The sequence below is a fragment of the Rhinoderma darwinii genome, chromosome 1 (genome assembly GCF_050947455.1).
Source record: "Rhinoderma darwinii isolate aRhiDar2 chromosome 1, aRhiDar2.hap1, whole genome shotgun sequence".
Taxonomy (NCBI): Eukaryota; Metazoa; Chordata; class Amphibia; order Anura; family Rhinodermatidae; genus Rhinoderma; species Rhinoderma darwinii.
In genome coordinates this window covers 25,294,796-25,302,472 of record NC_134687.1, presented here as the reverse complement: position 1 = coordinate 25,302,472, position 7,677 = coordinate 25,294,796, and the positions used below count along the sequence as shown (strand labels likewise).

At 44.0% G+C, this 7,677-nt stretch overlaps 1 non-coding gene across 1 annotated transcript; it reads left to right on the top strand.

Annotated features, from left to right (window-relative positions):
- The first annotated feature begins 7,143 nt into the window (after positions 1–7,143).
- Positions 7,144–7,226, top strand: TRNAL-CAG (transfer RNA leucine (anticodon CAG)). The gene has a single exon. It is a non-coding gene; the product is annotated as a tRNA-Leu (tRNA).
- Positions 7,227–7,677: the final 451 nt, after the last annotated feature.

Genomic DNA, 7,677 nt, shown 5'->3' with positions numbered 1-7,677 from the left:
AATAAAAAGTGATCAAAAAATCGCAAGTGCCCCAAAATGGTACCCACAAAAACTACAGTTCGTTACGCAAAAAGTAATCCCTCACACAGCTCCGGCCATGGAAAAATAACACTCTCAAAACGCAATGATGCTATATGATGGCGCACACAAATTATTTAGATCCAGTAGTTTTTCATTAAAACCTCACATCATCATTTCTAGACCCCACAGGTGGACCCTATAGATGCAGCGGAGATGAGGAAACTTTAGGGCCTTGTGCTGCTTATAGGGCTAGTGAAGAAGTCAAAGATTAGGCAATACTGGAGCGCAGATATTTTGTATAATACCCAAAAAAACAGGACTGTGCATAAAGGAACGGTTCAAAGCGTACCACACCAATCCATGAATTATTAATTTAAGTATTCATTCACCCCATTATTAAATCATCCTATTATGCCCTGATGTACTCTGCACAGCTTACATATACCCTGATGTACTCCGCACAGCTTACATATACCCTGATGTACTCCGCCCAGCTTACATATACCCTGATGTACTCCGCCCAGCTTACATATACCCTGATGTACTCCGCACAGATTACATATACCCTGATGTACTCCGCACAGATTACATATACCCTGATGTACTCCGCACAGATTACATATACCCTGATGTACTCCGCACAGCTTACATATACCCTGATGTACTCCGCCCAGCTTACATATACCCTGATGTACTCCGCTCAGCTTACATATACCCTGATGTACTCCGCACAGCTTACATATACCCTGATGTGCTCCGCCCAGTTTACATATACCCTGATGTACTCCGCACAGATTACATATACCCTGATGTACTCCGCACAGCTTACGTATACCCTGATGTGCTCCGCCCAGTTTACATATACCCTGATGTACTCCGCACAGATTACATATACCCTGATGTACTCCGCACAGCTAACATATACCCTGATGTACTCCGCACAGCTTACATATACCCTGATGTACTCCGCACATATTACATATACCCTGATGTACTCCGCCCAGTTTACATATACCCTGATGTACTCCGCCCAGCTTACATATACCCTGATGTACTCCGCACAAATTACATATACCCTGATGTACTCCGCACAGCTTACATATACCCTGATGTGCTCCGCCCAGTTTACATATACCCTGATGTACTCCGCACAGTTTACATATACCCCGATGTACTCCGCACAGATTACATATACCCTGATGTACTCCGCACAGTTTACATATACCCTGATGTACTCCGCCCAGCTTACATATACCCTGATGTACTCCGCACAGATTACATATACCCTGATGTGCTCCGCCCAGTTTACATATACCCTCATGTACTCCACGCAGCTTATATATACCCTGATGTTCTCCGCACAGATTACATATACCCTGATGTACTCCGCCCAGTTTACATATACCCTGATGTACTCCGCCCAGTTTACATATACCCTGATGTACTCCGCACAGCTTACATATATCCTGATGTACTCCGCACAGCTTACATTTACCCTGATGTACTCCGCGCCGCTTACATATACCCTGATGTACTCCGCGCAGTTTACATATACCCTGGTGTACTCTGCACTGCTTACATATAAATGGATGTTCTCCGCACAGCTTACATATACTCTGATGTACTCCGCACTGTTTACATATACCATGATGTACTCCGCACAGCTTACATATAGATGGATGTTCTCCGCACAGCTTACATATACCCTGATGTACTCCGCACTGTTTACATATACCCTGATGTACTCCGCACAGCTTACATATACCCTTCGTAGATTCTGGGGGAACTTCAGAAACGGAAATACCCCACTGTTGAAGGAGCAGCGCTCCGTCTCCAACGGTTCTGATTGCGTGCATGGATCCATTCCTGTTGATCAATAAACACACTGGAAATCGCCACTTGTATAGGATCTTGTGATCTCTCAGAGCAGTAGTGATGGGGGAGAGTTCTCTCCTAAGTTGTAGAGTGACAGCAGATAGGTCTGCATATACGGATATCTGGTTATATTGCGCAGGAAGGGTCTCCTTTTGTCTGACGGCATTCATGAAGTTATCTTTTATGTGGAAAAAGTGGAAGCGGGCCAGGACGTCCCTTGCAACATCATCAGCAAGATGCTTAGGTCTGGGAACCCTATGGGCTCTGTCAATAATCAGGTCCCTAGAGGTGCATTTAGGCAGTGCAGACTTGACAAAATCTTGGATAAAATGGATCAGATCTTTGGGTGCTATGTCTTCAGGGATACCTCGAAATTTGACGTTATTATGTCGGGAGCGGTCTTCTAAGTCGGCAAGTTTAGCTTTCACTTGTGAAAAATTTGCTTCAAGGTCGTAATGGGCATCTATAAGCTCATTGTGAGAAGCTGCAAAGACACTCATTTTTGATTCAACATGTTGAACCCTATCTTCCACTGCGTGTAACGCTTCCGACATAGGTTTAAGTAAATGAGCGAATCCAGAATAAAGAGACTGCTGCAGAGCTTGCAACATGGTCTTAAGGGTAAGTTCTGTGACAGGGTTAGATGAAGATGGCATGTCAGTTAAAACATCTGGGGATCTTGAAGACATACCTTCATCATCGTGTCCATCTTTGTCCGGTCCCAAAGAAGTCTGAGAGAGGTGTGGGCCCTTCTTCTGCTGTTTCGCAGAGCTCCTGGATGTAGGAGACGGAGTTGAGGAAGACGAGGTTCCACGTGTTTGCTCCCTAAGATGGCGGCCTCTGAGTTCCGGCAGCATCAGAGTCGGAGGTAACTCTGTCTCTCGTGAATGAGGAGAGGCTGTCAGAGTGTGAGGCGACAGAGCCGGGACAGAACTGCTCCTGCGAGGTGGATTCGTGGTGTGGGGGGATCCCGGAGCAGAGGTGAGTGAACCCGTTTGTGAACAGGCATCGGCGCCATTTTGGGCCTTCTGGCGGTCATGAGGGAAGTAGAAATCCAGCAGTTTCGCTGGCCTGGACACCGATTTTCTTTTTCTGGGCATGCCTGGCGGTCTTATCCTCCAATATGGTAAAGTCAGGGTACAAAAGAGGTATTAGGCATTAAGTAGTCGCTGAATGTCGGTAAGGCAGTGCGGAGCAGAGTTTTCAAGCGGCCATTCAGTCTGGCAGCCAAGCCACGCCCCCAGTTTACATATATCCTGATGTACTCCGCACAGATTACATATACCCTGATGTACTCCGCCCAGTTTACATATACCCTGACGTACTCCGCACAGATTACATATACCCTGATGCACTCATCACAGCTTACATATACCCTGATGTACTCCGCGCAGCTTACATATACCCTGATGTACTCCACACAGATTACATATACCCGGATGTTCTCCGCACAGCTTACATATACCCTGATGTACTCCGCGCAGCTTACATATACCCTGATGTACTCCACACAGATTACATATACCCTGATGTACTCCGCCCAGTTTACATATACCCTGATGTACTCCGACCAGCTTACATATATCCTGATGTACTCCGCACAGCTTACATTTACCCTGATGTACTCTGCACTGCTTACATATACCCTGATGTACTCCACTCAGCTTACATATACCCTGATGTACTCCGCACAGTTTACATATACCCTGATGTACTCCGCGTAGCTTACATATACCCTGATGTACTCTGCACTGCTTACATATACCCTGATGTACTCCGCACAGCTTACATATACCCGGATGTTCTCTGCACTGCTAACATATACCCTGATGTACTCCGCACAGCTTACATATACCCGGATGTTCTCCGCACAGATTACGCATACCCTGATGTACTCCGCACAGCTTACATATACCCTGATGTACTCCGCACAGCTTACGTATACCCGGATGTTCTCCGCACAGATTACGTATACCCTGATGTACTCCGCCCAGTTTACATATACCCTGATGTTCTCCGCACAGCTTACATATACCCTGATGTACTCTGCATAGTTTACATATACCCTGATGTACTCCGCACAGATTACATATACCCTGATGTACTCCGCACAGATTACATATACCCTGATGTACTCCGGACAGATTACATATACCCTGATGAACTCCGCACAGATTATATATACCCTGATGTTATTCGCAGATTGCATATACCCTGATGTACTCCACACTGCTTACATATATCCTGTTGTACTCCGCACAGCTTACATATACCCTGATGTACTTTGCATAGCTTACATATACCCTGATGTACTCCGCACAGATTACATATACCCTGATGTACTCCGCACAGATTACATATACCCTGATGTACTCTGCCAAGTTTACATATACCCTGATGTACTCCGCACAGTTTACATATACCCTGATGTACTCCTCACATCTTACATATACTCTGATGTACTCCTCACAGCTTACATATACTCTGATGTACTCATCACAGATTACAAACACCCTGTTGTACTCCACCCATCTTACATATATCGCGATGTACTCCGCACAGATTACATATGCCCCCACGTTATAGACTGAAATACCAGTAAAACCCCAAACAAAACTGCTACCAAGCAAAATCTGCGCTTCCAAAGCAAAATGGCAGTTCTTCTGAGCCTGGCAGTGTACCCAAACACCAGTTTATGATCACATTTGGGGTATTACTGTATTCTGGAGAACCCGCATAACAATTTATGGGTTGATTGTCTCCAGTTGTACAAGCTGGGCACAACAAATTAAGCACTGAAATGGCATATCTGTGGAAATATGTAAATTTTCAATCTGCAACATCTATTGTGTACTAATTTTTGCAAAACACTTGTGGGGTCAAAATGCTCACTACACTTCTAGATGAATTCCTTGAGGGATGTAGTTTCCAAAATGGGGTAATTTTTTGGTGTTTCCACTGTACTGGTACTATAGCTCAATGCAACATGGTGTCCGAAAACTAAACTTGCAAAATCTCCACTCCAAAAACCAAATGGCGCTCCTTATCTTTAGAGTCCTGCTGTTTGTCCAAATAGCCGTTTACGACCACATATGAGTTATTGCCTTACTTGGGAGAAATTGCGTGACAAATTTTTGGGTGTCTTTTCTCCTGTATTCCTTGTAAAAATGAAAAATGTTGAGCTAAACTAACTTATTATTGGAAAGAATTTAGATGTAAGTCTTCATGGTCCAATTCTAATAAAATATATAAAACACCTGTGGGGTCAAAATATTCACTACAACCCTAATTTCATTCCTTGAGGGGTAAAGTCTCAAAAATGGGGTTACATCTAAGAAATTTATACTGTACTGGTACCTCAGGAGTCTTTGCACATGCGACTTGGTGCCCAGAAACCAATTCTACATAATATGAGTCCTGCCGTGTGTCCAAACAGCAGTTTATGTTCACATATGGGATATAGCTGTACTCGGGAGAAAATGCTCTACAAACGTTGAGGTGCCTTTCAACTATCGTCCTTGAGAAAATGCAACATTTTTAGCTAGCACTACATCTTATTGGAAAACAAATTATTATTTTTTTTATTTTCATGTCCCAATTTTAATAAATTCAGCAAAAACCTGTGGGTTCAAAATGCTCACTACACCCCTAGATTAATTCCTCAAGGGTTGTAGTTTACCAAATAGAGTCAACTTTCAGGGGTTTTTACTGTACTGGTACCTCAGGGGCTCTGTAAATGTAACATGGCGCCCAGGAATCAATCCAGCAAAATCTGTGCTCCAAATGCCAAATGGTCCTCCTTCTCTTCTGAGCCCTGCCACGTATCCAAACAGCCGTTTAAGACCACATATGGGGTATTTCCCTACTCTAAAAAAGTTGCTTTACAAATGTTGCTGTGCTTTTTCTCTTTATTTGTTGAGAAAATTAAAAATGTTTTACTACAGCTACGTGTTATTGGAAAAAAAATCATTTTTCATTTTCACTGCCCATTTCTTATAAAATATATGAGACACCTGTGGGGTCAAAATGCTCACTACACCCCTAGATGAATTCCTCAATGTGTGTAGTTTGCTAAATGGAGTGACTTTTGGGGTATTTCCACTGTCTGGTACCTAAGGGGCTTTGCAAAAGCAACATGGTGCACAAAAAACAGTCCAGCAAAATCTGCTCTCCAAAAGCCAAATGGCGCACCTTCCCTTCTGAGCCCTGCTGTGTGCCAGCAGTTTATCGCCACAAATGGGGTATTTCACTACTCTGCAGAAGTTGCTTTACAAATGTTGTGGGGCTTTTTTGCCTTTATTTGATGAGAAAATTGAAAAGTTTTGAGCTAAAGCTACGTCTAAGTGGAAAAATTTATTTTTTCATTTTCACTGCCCAATTCTAATAAAATCTATGGAACACCTGTGTGGTCAAATGCTCTCTACACCCCCAAATAAATTCCTTGTGGGGTGTAGTTTCCAAAATGCGGTCTTTTTTTAGGAGTTTCCTTTGTTTTGGCACCACAAGACCTCATCTAACCTGACATGGTGCCTAAAATATATTCTAATAAAAAGAAGGCCCCAAAATCCACTAGGTGCTCCTTTGCTTCTGAGGCTGGTGTTTCAGTCCATTAGCGCACTAGAGCCACATGTGTCTAATCCTTGTAACGTCCTAGAAAAATAAAAGGATGTTCAAAAAACAATGCCAGCATGAAGTAGACAGCGAGTAGACAGTAGTCGGAGAAACCCCTACATGACGAACACCTGCAGCCCCATCCATTTACGCAGCTTAATCTAAATTCTGATAAAGAGAAGTGCTCCACTCCATACAATCAGGTGCAGTAGATAGCTTTTCAGTACCACAACTTTCACAAAACCCCTTTCTGCCAACTTTTTTAACCTTGACCATATTCTCTACCTACTCTGAGTTCTCATTATCCCCATATCTCTGGCTAGACCCTAAATATAAGTAAACTATGTAAAACAATACAGATTCCTCTGCTTACTTGAGTGAATGTTATAGAGAATGGAACTCCACTAAACTACTGCTGGGTACCTCCCAGGGTAGTTTTTCTGTTTTTTTAGGTTAAAGCAAGAAAAAGGGTCCTTCAGGACCTCTTTTTTACAGCACTGTTAATCATAAACCAATAACTACAAGATGGAAATGGACAAGGAACAGTTCTAATCTTTCTATCATGAATTCCCAAAAACTGGACTCTCAGCATTACTTTTTTTGCTTCCGTTTCTGAAAGGCTTGGCTTTTCTATAAGTCAGGATGGCCCAGTGGTCTAAGGCGCTGCGTTCAGGTTGCAGACTCCCCTGGAGGCGTGGGTTCAAATCCCACTTCTGACAACACATCTTTTCTTAACCCCTATCCGCACCAGGACGTAACTGTCCGTCCTCATGGGAGGTTATTTCCTGCACGAGGACGTACAGTTACTGAGTTTTTCCAGGTGCACACAGTCGGCGACAGTGTGAACCGGGAGGTCAGCTGTCGCCGACAGCTGACACTCCCCTCTTGCTGGCCAGCGGTCCTTTGTCGCGGATTTCGGCGAATTAACCCCTGAAATTCGGCGATCGGGTGCAATTGCCGAATTTTAGGGCTTTCTAGCATATCGGCAGACCCCCGTCCGAAATCGCGGGGTCTGCCGATAGTTAGTATGGCCATGGGTCTGCCATGGACGGAAGCCCATCAGGACCAACCTTCGGCTGGTCCTGATAGGCTTCCTGTCAGAGTGACAGGAAGTCACTGTGTCGTTCCCGATGCACACTGTCGGTGACAGTGTGCATCGGGAACTTGGAG